Source organism: Melanostigma gelatinosum (genome assembly GCF_949748355.1).
Source record: "Melanostigma gelatinosum genome assembly, chromosome: 24".
Classification (NCBI taxonomy): Eukaryota; Metazoa; Chordata; class Actinopteri; order Perciformes; family Zoarcidae; genus Melanostigma; species Melanostigma gelatinosum.
The window spans coordinates 1941920-1951729 of record NC_136657.1 but is presented as its reverse complement, the minus strand read 5'-3'; the positions used below and the strand labels follow the sequence as shown (position 1 = coordinate 1951729).

Sequence of the window (9810 nt, the reverse complement as noted above, 5' to 3'; positions counted from 1 at the left end):
CGTGTACAACAGGCGAAACACAGAGATGCAGCCTCAGCATTGCTTGATATGAGTTTAACGTCGGATCATGCATATGACAGCCCACCAGCAGCAGAGGATGAGGACGAGGATAAGAATAACCAAGCCAACCAGACAGACCTACTCTCGGAAAATCAGAATTTGAAAAAGGAACTTTCCGATGAGCGATCCATGTTTGATTCAGAATTTTTCGAAAATAACGATGAAAAAGTGAGATATTATACTGGACTGCTCAACCCTGCAAATTCTATACCATTTTATAGAACCACACATCCCATATTCTACTTGTGTAAGGACTGGGGGTGTTCACGAGATACGTGTAGATGTTGGCGTAGTTTACCGATGGAAGATAAGTAGGATCGGCACTGAAACCATCTGCACTCATCGTATAGGGATCCAAGTTACCAATAACCTTCAATTTGGCCAGGTAGCGAATCTTTGATGCACTATCCAGTGATTCAAAGTATGGTATTTTCGCCGCACTTCCTTGTTTACTCGCCGCCATGTAGGATCTGTATGTACTCCAACATGGCGGACAGACCTCGTAACTAAGGAGATCGTGACGTCAGTGAGACCACTCTACAGAAGAACATCCTGAAGAAGTAGCTTTATCATCCAGAACATGAGGCACATGTCTGACACTCCAGCTCATTCGTCACGTTTTGTACAGTCAGTTGCAGCCTGCCACATCCCTCACGTCTCCCTATCAAAGCCTCTACTCGCACATTACCGCTGACGTCGGCTCTCAGCTGCGTCGACACACAAAGAAAACCCTCTCCACCGGTGTCGGCTGTGCTCAGTTTGAATGCACCCCGGAGGGCTGTATTGTCTCTGTTAATTCACACTGGGTGGATTGTCATAATGCTCCAGAGTGTTCGTCAACATGTTGCTGTGGATTCCGTGCTGTTGTGCGGAATTCCCGCAGCAGGGAGCATCCCCAGGAGCCGAATCATAGCAAGAGACTAAACTCCAACTGGGTTTGCTCGGTGACGGAGAGAAAGCTGAGTATGTCAGAAACACCGTTCATGGCATGTTCACGATGTCCAAGTGTCTATTTTTGTTTCGGTCCCTTGATACTAGCTACAATGTCCTCTGTGGCTCTCAAGGGATCCTTTCTAATGTCTGAAGTAATAATGATAATAAGCATCTCAGTTTAGGCTTGCAGGCTGCAAATGTAGAACAGAAAGCCTGCGCTACCAGCTGGACATGTGGAGTTTGAGAGAGGTGTGTGCTTGCCAGGTAAGGGTTTTCATGAGAGTAGCCAGCCAGTTGCATTATGGGAAGTGTAGGAGCCAGTTGCATTTAGAGCTGAACCCATACCAAGGACTAAAAGTCAGAGTCTCTCAAATTATTGTAAAGTTTTAATAGTTCAACTTGCAGTTTGCTCTGCTTTTTAGCTACTACGAGAAGAGTTTTGAGACTTTCTCTCAATAGATGCTCCACTCACTCGATTAGTCACAGATCAACAGAACCAGGGATGAAACAACTTGGCCTGAATCGTCAATTGAACACTGTTTACAACCACACATCTCGCAATTGCAGAGCAGTGGTCACACTTCAGCCTTGATGCTCTAATGCAGGGATTCCCAAAGTGGGGTGCGCGCACCCCTGGGGGTGCGCGAGCTGCCTCTAGGGGGTGCGCGAGAGGAAAAATGTAATGGCGGTGCAGTCCTGTCTCCTAAAAATTACGTTCCCCCAAAACTAAAATGCATTCTCAATTACGTTTTACCACGAACGTATTTTCTCCCTGATTACGTTTGTGTTTGACGTACAAATACGCTTCTTATCAACATATATTTTCTGTACTCTAGTCTTTATTATTTTTCTGTGATCTGCCTCGCCTCTGCCCCGCCACCCACAAGTTATTGACCCGCGGCCTGTTCCGAGGGCTGAAGACCTGACGATCGGGTGCCTCGCGGCGGGGGGCGGCTGGAGACCTCGCGTCCCAGCGCCAACGAGTGAGCGCCGCCACTCGGAACCATAAAACCAAGTCCCGGATTTCACCCGGGGGACATTCTGGAGGTATTGTGACCGGGTGATGTGCCTCGTTGCTGGGGAGGTATGAGCCGAGAGTGGCGGGGTGTTATGGAGGTATATATTACAACTCGGTGTTGTTCCCGTGCGTGGATGAGCGCATTTCTGCCGGAGACAGGCGGCGTGTTGTGGTCGTATTCTGACCGCGTAATAGGGAGAAGGAGAGGCGGTGGTGGAGAGGGAAAAATGTTAAAGAGATGGTGGAATGTATGATTGAGAGAGAGAAGCGAAAAAGTTGGACGTGATCCCGGTGTCCAACAACACTGTCGCGCGCATCGATGCTTTGTCCGAAGACATCCTGGCTACATTGGTCGGTCGCGTGAAGAAGAGTGAGTTTTACTCTCTGCAAGTAGACGAGCCTACAGATGTGGCCAATCTGGCCAATCGTCCGTTACCTTCGTAACGTTACGTCCGTTACCTTTTCGAAGGCACGGTGCAGGAAGAGTTTTTGTGTTTTTATCTTGTAAACAAACGCCACGCGCGAGCAATCTGTTCTCTCATTCGTCCGATTTTTATGCGGCTCTGTTGCTTCTTTTTTTTTGAGGTGCGTGTGGGGGGGGGGGGGGGTTGGGGGTGCGTGAACCTGGTCGGGATGTAGAAGGGGGTGCGTGGCCTAAAAAGTTTGGGAACCGCTGCTCTAATGCATGCAGTTGCTTGAGTGACACACATCATGCCGTCTGTTACTGCATCTTTAACCAGCTGAACAACAACAACAACAACAACAACAGCAGCTAAACAAGCAAAATGGGGAAAAGGTCCGACCATCACATTAGAGATATGCATCACGGCTTACCTCACCGTCTGTCTCTCTCACACACACACACACACACACACGCTGACATACAATCACAGCACTTAAACATCCCCCCCACCCAGCGCACCCCACTGGTGTCCATGTGTCAGAGTGATTAATGGTTGTTCATTGTCCCCCACACTCACCTGCATTCAGCTGTTGATTGATGGGCCTGTGTGCTTGACAGATGGACTGATGTGGCATGGCAGCGCACCCAGTGTAGAGAGAGAGAGAGAGAGAGAGAGAGAGAGAGGGGGCGGAGAGAGAGAGAGAGAGGGGGGAGAGAGAGAGAGAGAGGGGGGAGAGAGAGAGAGAGAGGGGGGCAGAGAGAGAGAGAGAGGGGGGGGGGGCGGAGAGAGAGAGAGAGAGGGGGGAGAGAGAGAGAGAGGGGGGGCGGAGAGAGAGAGGGGGGAGAGAGAGAGAGAGAGAGAGAGGGGGGCGGAGAGAGAGAGAGAGGCAGGAGAGAGAGAGAGAGAGAGAGAGGGGGGGGTGGAGAGAGAGCGAGAGAGAGAGAGAGACTGCTTCACAGTCACGAAGCATGATAATATGTCAACACAGTCTCCTCCCCCTCCATGTCTGCTTTTCAAAGAGCAGCAATGACATGCTTCCTCTTAAGGCCATAGCTGGTTGTCGCAATAAAATATGCTGTCAGCCACAACAGCGAATACACAAATAATGTATTGATAACACCATGAATTGTGCATCATCTGCACCCGCTGTCTGCCCCGTCTCAAGGTATATAAGTATAAACCCACTTGAGGCCAATGCGTCAGTTGTGAGGGGGGAGAGCGCTTGAGCCATCAGCCTGTGGTGACATGCTGAGTCGATTCAGGGCCAACGTTTCTTTTTTGCAGAAAATGTAACTTGTGCATAAATTGTCTTTAATTACATTCTCTTATTTGTAGAAATGTTTGGAGTTTATTTAAACCTGAAGTGATAAGTGCATCTTCCTATCAAGAGAGACACTGCACATTTTTATCAAGAGTAAAATAACAGCTGTGATTTAAACACACCTCTGCATCAGCAACCGCTGAAATGAAGGCAGGCTCCTTAACTCTCTCTGGTCCGTGTATGTTTTGATAGTCTGTTTACCGTTCAGTCGATGATATGAACACGGACCCTCCTCTTCCTTAAGCTCGTTGACCTCATCATCTCATCAGTATCCGGGCCTCATTATTCGTGTTCATGAAAGTTATCACAACGAAATCGCCTCATTCTACTTTGATTTCAAAAAGAACACGCAATCAGATCCAATTGTGCAGTTTAACGTTAATGGGTGACTACCATGACTACCATGATACCCTTAGCGACAGCCAGAGCTGCACTTCTCAGCGGGAGATGCCTTTTCATTAACGATGAAAGCCCACAACAGAAACGGAACACTCTCAAGACATCAAGTGATTGCTTGCAGGCTTTCTGATCATTCATGTTACTTTTTTTTCAAAATTGCCATAATTTAAGAAAGTCAACAGTCGACAAAGCTTTGCATGCAGTGGACGTTATCCTTAACCCAGCAAGTCTGAACTGTAACGGTACAGAACGTAATTTTAACTTTAACGGAGGGAAATGAAGACGCTGTAGACATCTGAAGGCTGATTGGACAAGACTCGACACGTCAGAGATGTTCTATTGAGAAGATCACAACATCACCTTTTCTCCTCGTCTCACTCCAATCTGAGAAACGCTGGCCGGCCAGTTGACCCCCCCCAAAACAATCTCTACGGATCTACATGATTCACGTGGATGATTCTCGTGGGTAACACTTTCCGACGCTACATGGGAAACATATTGTGATAAACCTACCAGATTGATAAAGACTCTGGATCTTCATTGAGGTAGATGACAGGCTTCTCAGACGCACTCCCTTTTGGTGTTGATGTTCTCACACTAAAGGTACCGGATAAAAGCACAATAAAAGCAGGCCATTTACTATTCATCAAGTGTGTTTAAAAAAGCAGATATGGACAAGAAAATATTACAATAACCACCCCAATACAGTGAAAATAATCGTTTATGCATATGTACTAACCAAATCATTGATCGCCAGGACATGCTTGATCTTTTCTCCTTCCCTCCTTCCCTCTTTAAGCCCTGTATCAGGGAGTCTGAGAAGAGGTCCAGCTGTGACATGAGCTTTGATTGAAATGGCTTGGTGGTGATCCGCAGCAACTCTGCATTGACCTGAGTAATATTTCTAACAAACAAAATACAGCCGTTTGTTACTTGTTTATTATAATTACAATCACATTATGTGGGATTATTAGATTAAAATTGCGATTGTGACGCCATTAATCATCAAAATGGTAAACGCATAGAAACATTCACATTTACTGACTTAACTCTGCTGGAACAGGGAAGGGGCCTCTGCTCCACAATCTCTGGTTGAGTGTGCAGTTCAGCTTCAGCATGTGTGATTTAGAAGCTTACTCCATGTATTAAATGTACATGAGCAATGTATGGACATGTATAGCGATAACTGCCCCGACAATGCCCACGCAACAAGAAATACCTGCTAGCTCGTTCCAAAGTGCATTCTTTACACTGCCACATGCAGAGGCCTCAAGAGAAGAAAGATAATTGGTACATATCAGACTGAACAAATAGCAATGCGATCATTAGGAGGTTGCGTCAAGAAGCTTGGTAATGCTGATCAAACTGCAAACTGATGAGATAAATATATTAGTGGAGAGAAAGGCTGGAATAACCCAAAGTTCACATAAAACAAAGTCAAAAGTGCTCTGGAGCACTCACAGATATAATGTTAACATTTAGAATGGACGAGCAATTCACCTTTTACAGCAACACTAAAGCTACAAACAACAGAAACCAAATCATGCAAGCGTGTTAAATAAGATTAAGACCATCATTTTAATAAAATATCAAACTGCTTGCCTTGAAAAAACTAAATTCTTACAGTATAATTATGCTATGTGTTCGAGCTGTGATATTGACAGCACTTTGAAAATGACACAGGTTCACTTCGCACAGGTTTAGCCGCCGCCAAAGCCCCGCAATCCTTCTGTGGATCCACCCAACAGTGTAGTGTGAGTTTCCATGACCTTTGACATCATTTACAAGAGGGGGAGCGGAAGGGAAGAGGAGAATATGATGATGGTGATTATGAGCGTGATGTAATATCGTGAATAAAATGACACAAGAAGGCATGAAATGACATACGATCTTAATCTGGGCTCGCTCTTTTGAGTTGCTGTTTTTTTTCCTGTGGAACATTGTGTTCAAACCTTGTATTGTTAAAAGGCACTCAGCAAGTCTAAAACCAGATCATTGCAACTTGGTCAATCGATGGAACGGTTGTTGGTTGCTGCTTCAGCCAGCCCTTGGAAGAGGAGCAGATGCTGTGGCTCGGCTGGTAACAAACGCTTGTTTTGTAAGTGTGCTGGGATTCAAACTGCAGCTACGTTCAGGTACGACACTTGGGCACTTGCCATTCTTTCTGGTCAAATTGTTTCTATTCATGCATTTCAAGGTCTTCATCTTATTATAGTGATGTATCCAGAGGGGCAGTGTGTATCATGGATAAAGTGGCTCTTATACGATCACATAAGGGACATTTCAATAAGCTCTTATCATTCAGCATACATTGACTGCAGCTATTCAGCATACAGTGTATTTTATTGCTGCTTTCACTATTTACAAGATGGATTTGTGAATGCAGCCAGTGAATACGCTACCAAACAGGGAAGAGAATGATGAAGTTCTACATGTATTTTCTGTAAATGCAGTTTTGACAAGCCTGATTTAGCTGAATATTAACTCGTATTTTACAGATGAATTCGGCTATTCTCTGGAAAGCGACCAGCACAGCAGAGTCAGTGTTGAAGGATATTTTAACTTTTCTGCTGCCCACAAAACACGTCACTGGAACTGAAATCACAGGAACAGTTGTGACTGCTGGATTTCTGGATTCGTGATTTCTCTTAAAAGCTGCTGAAATTAATATTATTACGTTAACAATGGATGAAATGAGTGTATTATGTGAAAGAGTGACGACCCCAGAGATGACCATCACCCAACTCTGCAGATCCCCTCAACTCTACAGTCTTTCAGCTCATTTAACAGCTAAAGGGCCAGATATTCCCAATGAGAGGTGGCTGATTTGCATAATGCACTAAAGTTTTTTCTTTTTTGAAGAAATTGTTGCATTAAATTGTAGCACCTAGTTACCACAGAGATCCGGTTCACAACACCGTAAAGGCACATACACCCAGGAAGCAGTGTTATAAAAATAGAAATGCTTTATTGGTACAACCTATGTGGAGTAACCAGTGACAGCTGGTTTAGCAGCAGGCAGGAGGAGTTCACAGACCAGGCGATCAGATAGATAAACAATTTAAAGCCAAATAAACAAAACAAAAAGACCAAGGCAGCGTCCCACTAACTAGAAAAGAAATGAAAACATAAGTACTCACCAATAACTGCCAATAACCAGAAAACAAACCCAAAAGATTATCCTTCCACCCCCCTGTTCAGCAACCCAGCCACCCCCACTTGGATTCCCCCCCAGCTACCATTGGGTGCACTGCTCAGGAAACTGTAAAATAACACAAATACACCATTACATGTCCCTTAATTATACTGAATTTCCCCAGCACATGAAATACATAAAATGATATATACCTGAAACAGCCATCCCCCAAACACACGCTGTGCCCTCCGTAACTGACGCCTCTCAGACACTGCGCTACTGACGCAACGTATGCGGCCTCACCATACGGCTCCGCTTGTTGTGGGAGAGAAAGCAGGTGGGCTCGCCCCCCCCCCGCTTGTGGCGGCGGAGACCGAGAGCAGATTCAGCACAGCCGCTCGCGACGGCGGAGAGAAAGACACAGGACGCGAGTTGCCAGCAGGTGCCTCTTTTCACCTAATCAGACCGTGCACCTCATTACTGGTCCGACGGACCCACTAGTTACACCGTCAGTTCCACTTGGTTACATTAAATTTCTTATTTCAGCCAGACAATTGCAATTGGGACCTGTTGCACACGTCTGTAACCGTTGGTGTCTGCAAGATGAATTTAATAAGCTTAGTCTTTGTGGAGAAAGATGACCTTCTAAAATGACAACGCCAGATAAAAAGACTTCGTCTCTGCTCAGACTAAATAACAGCAAATGTCGTCCCCGGGGTCCAGCGGCTGAGAGAAGGTTGGATGTGCAACTCTCTGGAATGACACACACACACACACACACACACACACACACACACACACACACACACACACACACACACACACACACACACACACACACACACACACACACACACACACACACACACACACACACACACACACACACACACACACACACACACACACACACACACACACACACACACACACACACACACACACACACACACACACACACACACACACACACACACACACACACACGTCAGCAACTCCCTCCCCGCTCCAAGAAAGCAGAAAATCAACATCACGCTTGCAGTGAAGTGATGCAAAAGAGCAAAAGGTCCTCTCATAGTCCACTTCACACCGCTTGTGTTTGCAGTGCTCATCAACATTATGATCTCATTTGCATACGAGCCATATCGCACTTTGATACATTGACTAAATGTGCCATTATGGTTACCATTAGAGAATAGACTTTCAACAGCTTCTGCCACTGAGTGCGTCCTGTGCAATCATGCTCAATAAGCCCCGCACCACCAGAAACACGGCCACGTCTGACCTCCACTCATAAGAATCCCTGAACCCCGACCCTTAACAGTGATAGATAACACAGCCTGTCAAGCTGTTGAAGCAGTGTGTCTGGTACTGAGAGCAACACTCTAACAGACTAAACTGCACTAAAGAAAGCTGCAAATGTTAGCCTGCCTCATAACCCTGTTACTTCTGAGGTCAGCGGCATTTCTTACTACATTTCTCTAGAGCAGGGGTTCTTAACCTTTTTGACCTCGGGGCCCAACTTTTCAAGTACAAAGTGTCCCGGGGCCCACTCTGACTATATGCATCAAAAGTGTCAGACAACCTGTAGGTCATACAGAAACAGAGCAGTGGGCCTTTGGAGTCAGTAAAAATTTAAGATTTTTGTCCAAATAAAATAAAAAAGTATCTTTCAGTATAAATAACTGCCGGTGGCTGTATCTGTACAGGTAAAGGACAGTATAGGGCTGTAACTACACTATCAGTGAACAACTGCCTCAAATTTGAAGAAGATTGGACAAAGTATGACTATTCTACAGAGTTTCTTCCATGAAGAGATCCAGGCGGAGCTCTAAAAGGACATTTGAAGACCCAAATGGACACATGGTAACCACATGATATTCTGACACACTAAAGGTGTTTCTCCATTTATATTGTGATTTTATATTATTTTCCTTTTACAAAAACTATGTATATAAGGTCGAAGACGTGGTGTGTGAGTAGCGGACTTGCTGTGCTTAATGGCTGCGACCGAGCGCACGAACGAGAATGAAAATAGCTCAGTTACGCAAACGTTGGTTGACGGCTTATGGAAAAGGAGGATAAGGTTTGTACTATAAGTACTAGCGTTTTCTGAAGCCAGTAGCTCCATGGTAACATCCGCTAGCACGTTGTCGGGTCTGTAATGTGTCTTTTTCCGTCGAAATGCTGCAAGATACGACTTGCAGCGGTTATGGCGACTTTGGACAGTGTGTGTGTGGGCTCCTTTTGTGGAGAAACCATAAGAAATGAAAGAAAATCGATGATTTCTTTGCAAAGACGAGGATTTTGGGCATGCTGGGATACCAAACACGGATATGTTTTGTGACGTATTTGCGCAAACAAGCCGTAGGAACGGAAGGGGAGGGGATCGAGGATGCCGGTGTTGAACAGGCAAAACCCTTGTTAAATAAATGAGATGATACAATGTGATGATCACAAAGACATTTATTATCATGTGTATGTAAACCTGCATACACAACAAGAAGCCCAACAGACTTTCCCACGAGCGTTGGATATT

The 9810-nt window shown here is 45.4% G+C and overlaps 1 long non-coding RNA gene across 1 annotated transcript; it reads right to left on the bottom strand.

The window, feature by feature from the left end:
• Nucleotides 1–2990: 2990 nt before the first annotated feature.
• LOC306797101 lies at nt 2991–7655 on the bottom strand. The gene is made up of 4 exons (XR_013773097.1): nt 7484–7655; nt 4875–5039; nt 4649–4732; nt 2991–3037 (listed from the first exon to the last, which is right to left on the bottom strand). It is a non-coding gene; the product is annotated as an uncharacterized lncRNA (long non-coding RNA).
• Between the last annotated feature and the right edge of the window lie 2155 nt (nt 7656–9810).